This window comes from Canis lupus, chromosome 19 (genome assembly GCF_011100685.1).
Source record: "Canis lupus familiaris isolate Mischka breed German Shepherd chromosome 19, alternate assembly UU_Cfam_GSD_1.0, whole genome shotgun sequence".
NCBI lineage: Eukaryota > Metazoa > Chordata > Mammalia > Carnivora > Canidae > Canis > Canis lupus.
In genome coordinates, this window is record NC_049240.1 from 41,863,457 (window position 1) to 41,881,397 (window position 17,941).

At 35.2% G+C, this 17,941-nt stretch overlaps 2 long non-coding RNA genes across 22 annotated transcripts in view; one reads left to right on the forward strand and one right to left on the reverse strand.

The window, feature by feature from the left end:
- The window catches only part of LOC102154499, a 310,721-nt gene that overhangs the window by 96,138 nt on the left and 196,642 nt on the right, over positions 1–17,941 (reverse strand). For 14 of the 21 annotated variants that reach the window (XR_005374236.1, XR_005374230.1, XR_005374220.1 and 11 more), the window contains one exon: positions 17,636–17,717. The exons of the other annotated variants lie outside the window; for them this stretch is intronic. This is a non-coding gene — a long non-coding RNA (uncharacterized LOC102154499). The remainder of the gene's footprint in view (positions 1–17,635; positions 17,718–17,941) is intronic. 21 annotated transcript variants of the gene reach the window in all.
- Positions 16,994–17,941, forward strand: part of LOC119877281 — a 47,492-nt gene continuing 46,544 nt past the window's right edge. Inside the window, exons 1-2 of the long non-coding RNA XR_005374241.1 lie at positions 16,994–17,095; positions 17,691–17,754. This is a non-coding gene — a long non-coding RNA (uncharacterized LOC119877281). The remainder of the gene's footprint in view (positions 17,096–17,690; positions 17,755–17,941) is intronic.

Consider the following 17,941-nt stretch of genomic DNA (forward strand, 5'->3'; position numbering starts at 1 on the left):
TAAAATGAAAGACCAAAAATAAATAAAAAGGAAAACTACAGCTAACTGTGCCCATTGATGTAAATAACTTTAAAAAAAATATTAGCATCCAAACCAAACATTTGTTTTAAAAAATGTATCATGATCATACATTTTTGACAGGAATATGTCAAGGGTACCCAGTATGATTGCTATTATTCAGTATTATTCTAAAGACACTGTCATTATTTAAAATAATGGGATTGTTAACATACGGAAAAGGCTAAAATCTGTAAAGCAAACTATAAAAAGAGGTGAAAGGTATTTAGGATATATACTTATGACAAAATATACACCTTTGAGATGACCATAAGAGCTCCATTTACTTTGTTTTGATAGACTATTGACTGAGAGGATAACAAATTTCACAAGTCATTACAATCTGAAGTGCCTCCATCTTTTCTAGTTTATCCAGGATATTGTGCCACAACTGGTAGGACAGTAGTATGTAATCATATCTACTTAGCAAGGTTGTGCATTAGATGTTGGGATAGGAATGTTGCCATCAAGGAATTTATAATCTATTATGGGGAAGGAGGACTCGTAAGGTCTGTGATACAATAAAAAGTTTAGATAGTATTATTAGGTAGCATGTTCAGAATATATTGAAAAATCAAATATGCTAAGTTTGCCTAGGATGACTAGGTGATGTCTGTCCAAAGGATTTGGAGATAAGTTTTGAGACAGACTGGGGAATGTCATTCTGAGCAGAGGAAACACAGGTAGGGTGTCATGGTATAGGATACCTGATATATTTGGAAACATAAGTTTAAGTGGAACTAAAGAATGGGCTTCTTGAGAAGGAGAGAGGAGCTAGATTATAAAGAGTTATCCGTAGCATATTAAACAGTGTAGACATTACCCAAAGGCACGGAGATCCATTTTGCGTGCTTAAGCAGAGCACAAGTCAGATTTATATTTTAGTAGCATAGAACAGGGTGTAGGGTAATAGAGGCAAAGGGGAAGTGGCTATGGAAACAAAAAGGAGAAGAACTGAAAAGATGTGTGGATCTGGTTTGAGAAAAAAGATAATGAGCGGAGTTGGGGACACATCTAACTGGAGGTTCCTATAGAATCACCAGGCCAAGATCTCTAGATCTGTAAGAGTAAAAAGGGGAACGTACCCCTGGGACGGTGTTTCTCCCATTTCCAACTCCAAGAGAGTTGAAAACTTCTCCATTTTCACTTTAGATCGAGTGCACTTTTAATTCAAGTTTATCTAAGTCTTAACATATTTATGAAAAGATTATTTTCATGATGGAAATGTTTCAATTATAAGAATTAAACTATGTACCTACTAGTATCAATGGAAATGTATTTTCGGTTCAGTTACATCTAATCTGAAACACTCAATATAACTTTACTTCAAAAGCTAATAAATGTATCTGGGATTTTATTTTTCTTTTTTCTAACTTTGATTTTTATCTTCCTTAGAAACATTTTTTCATTCTTCCTTTTCTTTTTTTTAATATTTTACAATAAAAATGCTGTTTGATATAATTTTATATATATTCGATCTACTTTTTAACCTGCTTTTAGGTTCATATAAAGGAAAATTGACTCCTTTACCTTTTAGTTTATTTATTACTTTTCCTTGGATATTTATTTAAGACATTCATAGCAAATTCAACTTTGAAGGGCTTATTTTCCTAGATCAGGAGAGTTTACCAGTATCCATGTATACCAATTTATATTTTTTTAAATACTTTTATATTTTCCTAGCTCATCTTGGATGTTGTCTTTCATCACAATGATAGCCTTGCACTAATTGTCTTTTGGTATTTAACTTGTTTATAATTGGCATATGAAAGCCTATGGTCATGATATAGTCCAATGTCTAAAATAGCAGTATTTATTAAAGTGTGGCTACTAAAATCTTGGTAAATTGTTATTCTAATTTTGTTAGAATATTGCAGTTTTAAGGAGAAAGAATTCAGCATGACAATTATCCCTATTTTGATACTAATTGTTTTTTCTGTCAAGTAGAACATATTTGCATAACTTCCTCAACATAAGAGTAAGTTTAATAATATGCTGTATCTGAATTCATACTCTAATTGCACATTCTAAAAACTCAATTTTCATTTGTAGTGGTTTTGAAAAACTGAAGCTTTCTACCATTTCTATGTCTGTATCTTTCGGTGGTTACAACTAGAATAGCTTTTCTTTTATAGTCTCTCCAGCTCACAATGATCCCCCTTTTTGAGATAATTGTTCTCTGATTCACAGCTATGAGGGCTCAGGAGTCCTGTGACATAAGTTTTGATTGCACAGCCAACTTACATGAGTTTAGACTCAAGTTCTTCCACGTAAGTGTTGTACGACCTTGAGCAAGGATCTTAACCTTTCTGGACCTTAGTTTTCTCATCTTTAAATTGAGGATAATGGCTATAATGCTTCTTCACTGAATTGCTGCTGGATTAAATAACAAATACAATACTGATTCTATAATACAATGTAATGATAGTGATACTAGTACTGCTTTTAAAATAGTATCTGACATACGGCTATTATTTTATACAAACCAATGTGTCCATTGCCCCTTCTACATCCCAAGTAAAATTAATTTTATGGGAAGGAATCATCTGTTTCAAGCAGAAATCTCCTGAGAATAACACTTAGAAAGTTAGTTTCTGTTGATAACTTGAACTGGAACAAGTGAAATTGAGAGTTGTGTTATGCCTGTGCCTTTGAGCTTTTTCTTTCTTCTTTCTTTCTCTCTTTTCTTTCTTCTTTCTTTCTTTTTTTTTCTCTTTTCTTTCTTTCTTTCTTTCTCTTCTTTCTTTTCTTTCTTTCTTTCTTTCTTTCTTTCTTTCTTTCTTTCTTTCTTTCTTTCATTCATTCGTTATTGTTGTTGTTGAGATCCAGCTTTAGGTTCTAGGGGAAACTCATAGGTTCTTCTATTTAGTGTTTACATCTTTCCTTGATTTCTATTTCTTTCACAAAAGAGACTTCATAATATGTAAGAGTTACAGCTCTTTTTTTTTAAATTTTTTTTTAGAGTTACAGCTCTTGATTGTAGAGAATATTCTAGTACTAGTTATATGCTAAGGTGACCAGAGTGATCTGTTTAATATTTATTTTCCTATCAACAATATTTTAGTTATTAATTGTGGATAGCAAAGAACAAAATCAGAATGCTGAGTACTCTATTTAAGGCAGACCTAACTCAAAGCCACTTCCTTTATGAAGATGTACTTAAATACAGGTACTGAATTGTTCCTCTTTGGATCCCAAAACAATGGATCTCAGGTATTTAGAGGAACTTATCCAGTAAAGAGATTCTGCGTTCATCACTGGATTTTTCGCCTTACCGTCTATAACACTATCTTTTTTATAAAATAATTATGTTCACTTCCTCCCCTCCAAAACAAACAAAAAAAAAATCAGGAAGGACTTCCATCTTAAAATTGAGTCACTTTTTTTTTCTTTGTGAAAGAGAGAAAGAGAGAGAGAGAGAGAGAGAGCATGCACCCACGCATATGCTGGGAGGGGGAGGGGCAAACGGAGAGGGAGACAGAGAAACTTAAGCAGGCTCCACATCTAGCTCCTGAGCCTGAAGCAGGGTGGGTTCTCATCACCCTAAGATCATGACCTGAGTTAAAATCAAGAGTCAGAGGCTTAACTGTTTGAGCTACTTTGGCACTCCTAAGTTGAATCTTTTCAACTAAATATATTTAATTTTATGAAAAATCCCTTTATATTTTCCTTCCGTTTCTTATTTAATGATCAACTGGCACCAAATCTTGGTCTAATGGTACTTCTTATCCTTTACTCTTAGCACCTGCCAGTTCATAGTTGGTATTATATTTATGAAGATTTCCTTCTCTTCCATTAAATGATATTCCCCTTGGAGGGAAAATGGTTCTCTTGTGCATCATACCCAGGATAGGTCTTATTACTGAGCATTGACTATATATGTTATCAAGATTATGCTATGCATGTAGCCTGGGAGAAAATTATTGGTTTTTGTTAGTGTAGGGTTGAGTGAGAAATACATGAGAATAAAATATGGGCCAACCAGAACTTCTTTTACCCATAATGTTTAAATCTTTACTATAGAGGCTTACCAGGTAGCTCAACAAGGATAAAGACTTAAAGTCTTATTTCACCAATTATCTTTGCTTTATGTATCCTGTGATCACCGGGAGGGTATTTTGAGGGCCATCCCTAATTACTTAGTTTTCATTTTTAAAGGCATCACTATTTTTCTAGCTTTAACAATTTCAACAGCTCTAGGGTAGATAATAATAAGTGTCTTGGAAATAAATTATAGGCTACAAGCATTGTTGAGCCATTTGCATTTAAGACTCATTTGCTGAAATTATCAGACTGGGTTATAATAGATTGGGGCTGAGGCACCGGCTGGTTCCAACTTTCAAAAGCTACTCTGACTTGGAAATTATTTTAAAAGTAAGCAGGAATCTTTATTTAGTAACAACATGAACTGAGGGTATATTTACTACTTTTGTTGACCTGCCATTGAAGATACAGTTCTTATATCTAAGACTAAGCAGGTGTTTAACACAAAGACAATCACATGCTTTCACCTTTCAGCTGGGAGCACAGCATATACGGCAGGTCGGTATTAGAAGTCTCAACTCCCAAACTCAGCTCAACTCTAGTTAGGCAAAGAATTAGTCTCAGAAGCTGTAATTCTTCACACAGCTGATATCTGGGCTATAGCAAACTAGGAGACAACCCATTCCATGTGGGCAAATGAAGAGTCTTATCAGGAGTCAGAGTTTTGCATATTTTGAACACACTCTGGGTCCGTTTCAAATACCTTAAGTATTTCAAATACCCACCAGCATCTATTTCAAGCAACAGATGAAACACAGGCAATTTCTGCACCAGCTCCAAAGAAATACTTTCATATATTCAACCGAATTAATCTCATTTGACCACTCAATTACTGCCAAAATACACATTAAATTATTGCTTCAAGGTAATTTATTTCAAAATTATTTGGCATAGCAGAATTAATCATCTGGAAGCATCACAAAGTAGATTTCACTTTTAGCCAGACACGAACAGTGGTTTGTAAGGTTCATATTCCATGGGCTCTGCACCTGCCCTACTGGAGATATATTCTCACCAGCCTTTTCTCCCACTGCCTGTCCAGCCCCTTTGTGCATGCGCCCTGTTGTGTGGCATGTAGGCATCCTATTGCCTGGGATTCCCCAGCTCGGTGCTTCCTCACATCTTCACTGGTGTGGTTCACTGGTTAATTCTCCAAGTAACTGACTTAGTCATCATTCTGGTTTCAGCTTTCTTCTAGAGAAACCTTTTCAGCCTCCACGATTACATTATGTACTTCAGTTACCTGAAAATGCTCTTTTTTAACTACAATATAATTTACTTAATTGCTACTTCTCTCATTAGATTACAAGCTCCATGTGGCTAGGTGGGTTTTTTTATTTTTTTATTTTTTTTGCCCCTGCTGCTTTTAGATCTATGCACAACTGCCACAAATGTGGTAGCAGCCCCCCACCCCCTTTTTTTTGTAGAAATGACATCTAGGGATCCCTGGGTGGCGCAGCGGTTTGGCGCCTGCCTTTGGCCCAGGGCGCGATCCTGGAGACCCGGGATTGAATCCCACATCGGGCTCCCGGTGCATGGAGCCTGCTTCTCCCTCTGCCTGTGTCTCTGCCTCTCTCTCTCTCTCTCTGTGACTATCATAAATAAATAAATAAATAAATAAATAAATAAATAAATAAATAAATAAATAAATACATAAATACATAAATACATAAATACATAAATACATAAATAAATAAGAAACGACATCTAGAATATGATGGCAGCAAAGCATTTTCCAAACTAGTCCTCCAAGACAGTGGCAGCTGTGTCAAATTTTCTACTACCATTTTGTGGGGCAATACCCTGAGAAGACAGTAGCCCAAACTTTCCTGGGCAACTAACCTTAAAACCAGTGGTTTAGAGCTCTGGCTTGACAGGCTACATTCATTGCTATTCCACTGGGCAAGAACAAAGTTTTACTCAATTCTCATATGTGCATAGAAGCATATGTATTCATAAGGCACTTGAGGGATATTTGCAGAGGAGGAATCTTTTGAATTCTGTATGTTCTTATATGTCTAAGAGGTGGGAGCAGTGAGCATAAAAGTTCTGGGAACTTTGGGCAAACATTACATTACATTCGTCTTCTAGGGCTGCTGTAACAAAATATCACAAGCACAAACTGGATGCCTTTCGCAACAGAAATTTATTTTCTCATGGTTCTAGAGGCTGGAAGTCCAACATTAAGTGGTCAGTATATTGGGTTTCTCATGAGGCCTCTCTCCTTGGTTTTCAGATGGCCTTTTCTCTGGGCATGCATGCTTCCCTAGTGTCCCTTCCTCTTATAAATACACCAGTCATATTGGATTAGGGCCTCAATCTTAAGACCTCATTTAATCTTAATTATCTTAATATAGGCCCTGTCTCCAAATACAGTCATACTGGGGGGTTAGGACTTCAGTATATGAATTCTTAGGGGGATACAATTCGGTCCATACTATCTACTAAACCCCAGGATACACTGGTTTTATAGGTAGCTGCTCATTCAAAAGAGTAATCTTTAATGTTGCTATATTTTGATTTTATATATATAATAAATCACATTCATAAATGTTATATACAGGAATATGTATATAAATATTACAAGTATTAAACTTACTATTCTGAGAGGGTCTTAAAATAGAGTCTGCATTTTATAGTTAAGATTACATAGTCAACTCACCCCTAATAGATAGCAGTATACTGTTATTTTAGGAAAGATCTTAAGGGGAAATAATATTTTTCATGAAATAGCCTTACAGACCTACATATACAGACAGATAAATTTTGCTCTACGTCATCTACTGTATTTGAGGGAATGAAAAGAAATTGCCAACTTCTGCTACAAGACAGCTCTTACAGTGTCTACATATAGGAATTGAGACCTCTATAAACCATTGATATGGTCCTGTATTGTGCATTTTGAAATTTATTGATATGAAAAAATATAAAATCATTATTTTGCATAGACTTATCTAAAATTGTTTACATACAGACTAGATTTTTGTCTTTCTTGTTTTGTCTTGATCTGTGATTTCAGATATAGACTATTTCTGATCCAAGGTATTTGTTTTGAATACCATATTGCAGAGCACATTTTATCCACAGGAAGGTAAAAGGCTCAATTTGAGTGAACAAATTTACTGTGTGACAAGGTTGTTTCTTTTTTGAAAAGAGAAGATCCAATCCCCTCTTTAATACAATCAGTGGAGGAAGTCTATGAACTGTTTGAATTGAAATGAAAAACCATAATGACGACATTTATAACATCTGTCACATTAGATTTGCTTGGTCTATATATCTCTCTGTGGAATAATAGTGATTTATACAAATTGCTTCTCGCTGCAATTTATATCAGTGTAAAGATGCCACCAGATATATGGAGGATTTTATTTGCTTCAAACTGAATGTCTGCTTAATTGTATTTGCCACTAAATGGAAATACTACCCTCTGGCATATCTGTTTAGATATAATGGTTAATTTATTTTGTGGTTTTATAACTTCAGCCTCTTCCACTCGTTAGATACTTAAAAGCGTAACTTTTTCTTTCTGCCAATATATATATATATGTTTATGTATGTGTCTATGACATCTTTATGTCACAAATCTGGTAACTATAATTTTATTCTCCAGGAAATAAGAAGCAACAGCAGCAACAACCTTACTCTGGCCACTGTTAAACTATAGCAGTGGTTCCCCAAATGCAGGGGAGAGGGGACAATCTTGCCCTTCAAAGAATATTTGATAACTGAAGAAATTTGGGGTTGTCACAACTGCTGAGGGATGCTATGCCATCTAGTGGGCAGAAGCTAGGGATACTGAACATCTTGTAACCATGGAACAGTCCTAAACGACACAATAGCCCAAAATGTCATTAGTGCCAAGGATGATAAATCTCGAACTACAGAATGGTTTCTTAGTGTAATGGACTTATATTATCAAGATATGTCTACATAGAACCAGACATTTCCATTAGAAGTAAATAACTTTTAAAATCCAAATAATTTATGTAGAGATATATTATATAGATAAGTTTCCAAGAAATCCAATTACATTTTTAGTTGTAGTTGGGAATATTTTAGACTTCTGCTTTCTTTCTGGTTGTTCCTATTCTGTCCCCTACAATGTAAGGCCTTCCCCAGTATTGGATGGAGCTCAGTGTGCTTTTTCCTCAGACTCCCTTTTCTTTGAAGGAGGCCCAGGAACTCAACTCCAGTCATAATTTTGGCTCTCTGCTGCCTGGCATTCTTGTGTCTTTGTTTTCCATGACAGTGACCTATTTTGGCTCCTTCTTTACATCGATGAACACTTTTTTCTATCCTTTTTGCTAAGTTTTCTTCTTCCTCCTATTCCTTCTGTGTATGTATCACCCATGTCTCTAACACTGAATCCCTTTCTCTGCTTCTGGTTTTGCTCCTTTGACAATCTCATTCCCTTCTGGTTTCAACAATGATTTCTAGGTGATTATTAAATTTGCAGCTTAAAGCTGAGTCTCTTTTCTGAGTTGCAGATGTTTTCCTGGGCACCAGCTGCTTTGCCCAACTGTGCTGCTTTCCTTAAATGCACATCTCATCTCCTTCAACTCACTATCTTCACATAGTCCATGCTAAATCATGTAGATTGTATCTCATGTAATTATCTGCCTTTTCTATCTACTCAGTCCTATTTGAAAATGGCATTCTTTCAAAAGCAGAGAATCCGTGTATTACTGCACTGCCAAAATGCTCAGTGCCCACTCTTCACCTTATGCATTAAAAAAAAGTCATCATCCTGACATTAAGACCTTCTGTATGGGACGCCTGGATGGCACAGCAGTTGAGCATCTGCCTTTGGCTCAGGGTGTGATCCCGGAGTCCTGGGATTGAGTCCCACATCGAGCTCCCTGCATAGAGCCTGCTTCTCCCTCTGCCTGTGTCTCTGCCTTTCTCTGTGTCTCTCATGAATAAGTAAGTAAATAAATATTTTTAAAAAGACCTTCTGTAATATATTCCTAACCATTTTTTTCTGCTTTAACAATGTGTAGATCCAAAGAAACCCCATATTCCAGCCAAAGTGACTGGAACCTGGTTCCCCAATATGCCCCATACATTCCACAGTACCTGTTTTCTCAAGATTACTTTCTCCCCTCCAACTCTGTACCACATCACTGCATCCTGTAGAAAGCCTTTTTCTTTAGTAGCCTTAGAAAGTACTTTTTCTGTAGTAGCCTCTGATGCTACTCCATATCCAACATTATCTTTCTCTTCTGTGAACATCCAGAGCACTGTTGCCACCATTTCTTTAGTGCTTACCTGGTGGAATGGTCATCCTTATCTAATTTTCCTTGTCTGATTTTCTGTGTTAAATAAACTGCATATTGTTTGATGAATGACCTAGATTTTGTTTTGCATATCTGTTTTTTTTCCAAAGCACTGAACATAAAATGCTGCACATAATTCACTATTCAGTAAATGTACCATATTCAAATTACAATCTACCTCTTGTCCCATATCTTTAACTGCTGACAGCATATATTTATATTTTATCTCAAATTCTACACATGCAAAGCTGAACTCATTTACTCCTGATCACAAGATTCTTTTGAATTCCTTATTTTTGTCAAGTGGGACATTTTTCTTATTAGTCAAGTTAAAAAACAAAAAACAAAACAAAACAAAAAAGACCTCAGTCTTTACTTTTACACTTTCTTTTTAAAGCTATCAAATGTCTGATTCTTTCATTAAACAATTTGCATCTGCATTTTCTAGTATCTTCTTAACCAATGTTTCTGCTGCTCATTTCCTTTATCTGAACACTGAGGATAACAGCTAACGTTGCTTTGAATGCTTCCTAAGTGCTTGGCACTACCTTAACACTTCATAATCAGTAATTCATTTAATCTTCACAATAATTGTATTATCATGAGACCCAGAAAGATAACATTTCTTCACAGTAGCAGAGTTATAAAATGGTGAATCAGATACAAACCCTGACAGCCTGGCACCAAGGATGAAGCTTTAAAAAAAAAAGAAAGATTTATTTATTTATTTATTTTAGAGACAGAGTGTATAGGGGGGAGCAGCAGAGGGAGTGGGAGGGGGAGTCTTAAGCAGACTCTTCACTGAGTGTGTAGCCCAACACAGGGCTCAATCCCAGGATTCGGAAATCACAACCTGAGCTGAAACCAAGAGTTGGAAGCTTAACTGACTGCACCACCCAGGTGCCCCAAAGATGAGGCTCTTATAAAATAAAAAACTAAAAACTAAAAAATAAAAAAATAAAATAAAATAATAAACCAAAAACAAACCAAAAAACCACAAGTATTGCTTTTCTATTCTCATATTCATCTACAACTACCAGATTAATTATATCACTTTCTATGATAAAAATTCTTCATTTTTTACAGAAGAAATATCATATTTCTTGGAATTCTAGACCATGCTCAATTTTTCCCAATGATACTGATCCAAGTTTATCTATTTTAAGAGTACTTCTCTCCAGCAGCAGACTTCCTACTCCTGCCTAAACTATGCCCCAAATGCCCCTTTCTTCATTATTCCTGTCTCTATATCTTCTTGTTCAGGCTCCTTTTTCTACTTTTTCTGCTACCCAAGCCCCCTCATTCACTAATTCAGAAGCTGCAAACTCATAGCAGATTATCAGACCTGGCCTAATCCAGCACTGGTTTCACTGGTGCTAAAAAGGAAGATATTTTTAAAAATTAGGGTGAAACTGGGCCATTTTCTTATACAATACACAAATATCACCTCAAAATGGATTAAAAACTTGCATGTAAGCTCTGAAACAATCAAACTCCTTGAAAAGCATCCTTGATGTTGGTCTTCATGATAATTTTTTTTGGATTTGACACCAAAAGCAAAGGCAACAAAAGCAAAAATTAACAAGTGGGACTATATCAAACTAGAAAGCTTCCTCACAGCAAGGGAAACCATCAACAAAATGAAAAGGTAACTTAACAAATGGAGAACACATTTGCACATCATAGATCTGATTGGGGTTGATATTTGAAATACATTAAAAAATTCATACAACTCAATAGCAAAACAAAAAACAAAACAAAACAAAAACCTCAATTCAATTAAAAAATGGGCAGGAGATCTGAATAGACATTTTTCCAAGGAAGATATACAGATGGCTAACTGGTATATAAAAAAAAGTGCCCATCATCACTATCATCAGGGAAATGCAAATCAAAACCATAAAATATTAACTCATACTTGTTAGAATGGCTATTATCAAAAAAGACAAGAAATAACAAGTATTAGCACATGGAAAAAGGGCAACCTTTGTATGCTTTTGGTAGGAATGTACATTGGTAAAACCACTATGGAAAACAGTAAGGAGTCCCCTCAAAAAAATTAAAAACAGAATTACCCATGATCCAGTAATTTCAGTGCTAGGTCTAACTCTTTCCCATACCACATATACCTTATTTAGTCCACAGATTAATTATCTAATTATTAAAGGAAATTCCACTGCTAGATATTTGTTGGAAGGAAATAAAAATTCTAACTAAAAAAGATATAAGTACCCCCATGTTCATTGCAGCATTACTTACAATGGCCAAGAAATAGATACAACCTAAAGTGCCTGCCAATAGGTGAACAAAGAAAATCTGTGTGATACGTGTATAGGTATATACACATGTATATTAACTATCAGCTCTTTAGTAGTATGGCCAGGATTCAATTTTGAATGACCTTAATGAAAAGTCTAACTCTTTTCTATACCACATACACCTTATTTAGTTCACAGATTATCTAATTGTTAAAGCAAAGCATAGATACTGTTATTAATTTTCATGGAATCTCTGATGTACTGGCTCACACTGGATAATGACAGCCTTGTGTGCATATCTTTTCTCAACTCCTTTTAGTGCTGTAAGATTGATTTCTTACCATCAGCCATGGAGGGAGTATTTATATCACAAAAAATCAGCAAATGCTAAAATTGAGGGCTTTTTGGATAGCCAGTCATTAAACATTTACCAGCACATTCTTTCTAATAAGTAATATGGTCACTTGAGGTTTGCTTCATTCAAAGTTTTAGTTTTTGTTTATGGGAGAGCCTGCCCTAATACTAAGAATCTAAAGGACTTAATATAATAATGATTAGGAGGAATGAAATTTGTGCTTGATAGTTCACTTTAAATTCCTGTTCTGCTACTAGTTATATAACATTGGGGATTTGGGGATGTTACATAATGTCTTTAAGTTTCTTCTTCATTTATAAGTCACAGACTTCTTAATTATTTTAAATAAGGTATAGACGGCCCAGGTAGAGAACAGAGGCAAGTACCTCACTCTTAAGCTCTTAGAGGAAAGATAGGAATTACTGCATAGAAAATGTTTTAACTATCAAGACTATGATAAAAGTATCACAAGTAGAGAAAAAAAATCTATGTAAATAATGAAACATAGTTTATGATTTAATTTTTTTCTATATTAGTATAAACATAAAATTTTAATCAAGGCTCCTTTTTCCAACCGAGACAAAGTTATTCTATGCAAATGGAACAAAAACAAGCTACGGTAAACTTATATCAGACAAAATAAACTTTAAAACAAAAACTAACAAGAGACAAAGAAAGTTATTACATAGTGATAAAGGGATCAATTCAACAAGAGGATATGGCAGTTATAAATATCTGTGTACCCAACATGAAAGCACCTAAATATATGAAGCAAATATTAACAGATGTAAGGGATAAATTGACAGTAATATGGTAATAGTAAAAGATTTTAATATCCCACCTGTGTTAATGGATAGATAATCCAGACAGAAAATCAATAAGGAAACATTGGCCTTGAATAACACATTTGACTAGATGTACTTAACAGATATGTACAGAAATTTCCAACCCAAAACAGCAGAATACATATTATTTTCAAGTACATGTGAAACATTCTCCAGGATAGATCACAAGTTAGACCACAACAAATCTCAATAAATTTAATATCTAAATCATATCAAGCATCTTTTCCAAACACAATGGTCTGAAACTAGAAATCAATTATAAGAAAAAAGAAAAACAAACAAACACATGGAATCTAAACAACATGCTACTAAACAACCAGTGGTTCAACAAAGAAATCAAAGAAATAAAAAGTTACCAAGAGACAAATGAAAATAAAAACAGAAACACAACATTCCAATATCTATGAGACTCAGGAAAAATAGAGTTAAGAGGGAAATTTATATCAATACAGGCCTACCTCAAGAAATAAGAGAAATATCGAAAAAAAAAATCTAACTTTATACCTAAAGGAACTGGCTAAAGGAGAATGAAAAAAGTCCAAAGTTAGCAGAAGGAGGGAAAGAATAAAGATGAGAATGAAAATAGAGACAAAAAATTAGAGAAGATCAATGAAACTAAGAGCTGGTTCTTTGAGCATATAAATAAAATTGATAAAACTTTAGCCAGACTCATCAAGAAAAAGAAAACTCAAATAAATAAAATCAGAAATGAAATGAAAGTCATAACTGACATCACAAAAATACAAAAGATTATGAAATTTTTATAAATAATTACATGCAAACAAATTGGAAAACCACATGCAATCTTCTCCCACAGCATTAGCGAAAAATAGAAAGTCCGAACATATTACTAGAAATGAAATTAAATCAGTAATCAAAAAGTCCCAGAAAATAAAAGTCCAGGAGTAGATGGCTTCATAGGTGAATTTACTAAACACTTAAAGAAGAGTTAATATCTATCCCTCTCAAACTATTCCAAAAATATTGAAGAGCTAAGGATGCTTCCAAATTTATTCTATCAGGCTAGCACAAAAATCATAAGATCATCTCACTAGGTGCAGAAAAAGGATTTGAGAAAATTCAACATCCATTCACAATAAAAACTCTCAACAAGTGGATATAAAAGGGGTATACCTCAACATAATATAAGCCATATTTAACAAACACATTGCTACATACTCAATGATAGAAAGCTGAAAGTTTTTTTTCTAAGATCAGGGACAAGACAAGAATTCCCACTCATGCCACTTTTATTGAACATAGTACTGGAATTACTAGCTATAGCAATCAGACAAGAAAATGAAATAAAAGGCACCAAAATTGGAAAGGATGAAGTATAACTGTCAGTATTTGCAAATGACAGGATACTATATACAGAAAACCCAAAAGACATAAAAAAATTCTTTGTACTAATAAACTCAGTAAAGTTGCAGAATATAGAATATACAGAAATTTGTTGCATTTCTATATGCTAATAGTGAACTGTCAAAAGTAGAAATTTAGAAAAAAATATGACTGCATCAACAAGTATAAAATATCTAGAATAAATTTAGCCAACAGGTGAAAGACTGGTACTCTGAATATAAGAATATAATTATGTAAGACATTGGTGAAAGAAAGTGAGGATGACACAAATAAACAGAAAGATATATCATAATCGGGGATTGGAAGAGTATTGTTATACTGTCTATATATTGTCTGTATATTACCCAAGGCAATCTAAGATTCAAGCAATTCCTATCACAATACCAATGGCATTTTTCATAGAACAAGAATAAAGAATCCTAAAATTTGTATGGAACCACAGAAGACCCCAAATCGCCAAACCAATCTTGAGAAAGAACAAAGTCTGGAAGGTATCACAACCCCAGATTTCAAACTATATTGCAAATCTATAGTAATCAAAAGAGTATAGTACTGGCACATACACACATAGATCAATGGAGCCAAACAGAGAGCCTAGAAAAAAAAAAACAAAAAACTCATGATCAATTAACATATTGGAAAAGAATCAAGAATATACAAAGGGGGGAAGGACAGTCTCTTCCTTAAATGGTGTTGGGAAAACTGGAGAGCTATATGCAGATGAATGAAACTGAACTACTTCTGTACTTATATACAAAATGAACTCAAGATGGATTAAAGATCTAAATCTTAGACCCAAAACCATAAAACACCTAAATATAAGCTCTTTGTCTTTGGTCTTAGCAGTAATTTTTGGATCTGTCTACTCAGAAAGGACAACAAAATCAAAAACAGACAATAAGGACTACATCAAACTAAAAAGCTTTTGCACAGCAAAGGAAAACATTTATAAGTACAAAAAGGCAACCTACTGAATGGAATAATATATTTGCAAATGATATATTTGATAAGGGGTTAATAACAAAAATATATAAGGGACTTTTACAACTCCACACTAAAAAAATCCAATTAAAAAAAATGGTACAGGACCTAAATAGACTTTTTTCCTCCCAAAGAAGACATACAGATGGTCACAGACATATGAAAAGATATGAAAAGATATTCAATAGCATGCAAATCAAAACCACAATGAGATATCACATCATACCTGCCAGAATGGCTAGCAACAAAAAAACCACAACAAGAAATAACAAATGTTGGCAAGGATGTGGAGGAAAGCTAACCCTCATGCACTGTTGGTGGGACTATAAATTGGTGCAGGGCAGCCCTGGTGGCTCAGTGGTTTAGCACCATCTTCAGCCCAGGGCCTGATCCTGGAGCCCCGGGATTGAGTCCCACCTTAGGCTCCCTGCATGGAGCCTGCTTCTCCCTCTGCCTGTGTCTCTGCCTCTCTCTCTCTCTCTTTGTCTGTCTCTAATAAATAAATAAAATCTTTAAAAAAAATTGGTGCAGCTGCTGTGGAAATATTATGGAGGTTACTCAAAAATTTAAAAATAGAAATATCAAAATCCAGAAATTCTACTTCTGAGTATTTACCTGAAGAAAATGAAAACACTAATTCGAAAGACATTTACAGTAACATTATTTACAATAGCCAAGATTTGGAAGCAACCTAAGTGTCCACTGATGGATGAATGGATAAAGATGATATGGTATATGTATACATGGGGATATACAATGGACTGTTACTGAGACATAAGAAAGAATAAAATCTTGTTATTTGCTATAACATGGATGTATCTAGAGGGTATTATGCTAGGTTAAATAAGTCAGACAGAGAAAGACAAATACTATACATTACTTCATTTACATGTGAAATTAAAAAATCAAAACAGGGATGCCTGAGTGGCTTGGCAGTTGAGTATCTGCCTTTGGTTCAGGGAGTGATCCCGGGGTCCCCGAATTGAGTCTTTATCAGGGTCGCTGCAAGGAGCCTGCTTCCCCTCTGTCTGTGTCTCTGCCCTCTCTCTGTGTGTCTCTCATGAATAAATAAAATCTTTTAAAAAATAAAAACAAATGAATCCCCAAAACAAAACTGAAATGGACTCATGCATTCAAAGACCTGGTGGGTGCTAGAGGGGAGGAAGTGGGGGAGGATGGGCTAAATAGGTGAAGGGGATTAAGAGGTACAAACTTCCATTTATAAAATAAGTCACAGGAATATAGAATACAACATAGAAAATGTAGTCAATAATATTGAATAGCTATGTATAGTGACAGATGGTGACTAGACTTTTCATGTTGATCATTTTGTAATGTGCATATATGTCAAATCAATATATTGTACATCTGAAACCAATAATATTGTATGTCAACTCCACTTAAATTTTAAAAATTAAATTTAAAAAAGGTAACTAGCTTAAAGCCCTGTATAAAGGATGAAATAATTTCTATAAGGCAGGCACCTAGCATTCTGCTCTTGGCACACAGTAAAGTATAATAAGTGATAGCTGCTTTTTAAGATTTGAGAGAGAGAACATGTGGGAAGCCAAAGTGAGCAGGGGGAGGGGCTGAGGGAAAGAACCTCAAGCAGTCTCCCTGCTGAGTGCAGAGCCCAATGTAGGGCTCCATCTCATAACCCTGAGATCATGGCCTAAGCTGAAATCAAGAGGGGGGTATTTAGCTGACTGAGCCACAGAGGCACCTCAATGGTAGCTGTTTCTATTAGCTCTGTGGGGAGCACACACTTTCTGTTGCTATTGAAAAAAATAATCAAATTTCTTTTTTTAGTGTTCATTACAAAAGCAGCTGGAAAAATGCAAGCAGAAAAGACTCTGGAATAACATTTGTTGAAAGCAGCCACCAGGGAGAGAACACATAGCTGCAGAGAAGGTATGTTGGGCCCCATGTGAAATAAAGTCAATGCTTGCTCATGATTTTCCTCACTGATTCTCATAGTTCTCACTGGTAGCCAAGCAGAACAACTTTAGTCCTCATGGAATTTACATTCTACATTACACTAGAGCTCAAACTCCTAGAGCCCCAAGACACCAGTTTATATATTTTTTGTACTCTGCTAAGAATTCGGAATCCTGCTAAACCTAATAATAATTATTCAATATGTAATGATATTAAGGGATACCATATGGTCTTCACTTGGTGGATGGGGCAGTGTGGGGCGGGGGACTTCTGGATTCGCTGTTGGTGTTTCCATGGATAAGATATGAAGGCTCTGAGAATTTGAGTTAGGGTTTGGCCTAAATAGAAGGCAGGAGGAGCTTCTGAAGAAGCAAGGCTTAGACAAGAGGGTAGAGGTATGGCTACCAAAGGGAAAAGACCCATAAAGGACGACCAAGTGGTTTGATATGGCATACAGGCATACTTCCTACATTATGTGCAAAGTAATCATCTCTTTCCCTGTACAAACCTTACCTGACATCTTTATTACTCAGCAAATCTTCTAAGGTTGAATATATGGGATTTGTAGGAGAAGTCACCAAATGCCGCACCTCACCTGAGCAGGAGCAGAAGACAAGAGCAGAGCTGCAAAGGTACCTATGTTACAGTATGTAACCCAAATCCTTTTTCTTTGTTGTTACTGTGTTATGTGTGCCATAGAGCTGCTATTTCTATTCAGGAATTTGACCGAGTGGCCATTGCTCTGTGTATTGTGTGTTAAGAGCCCTGCAAATTGCTGGAAGTAGTTTCACTTGCTGTGGCAGATGCTGCTAATTGCCA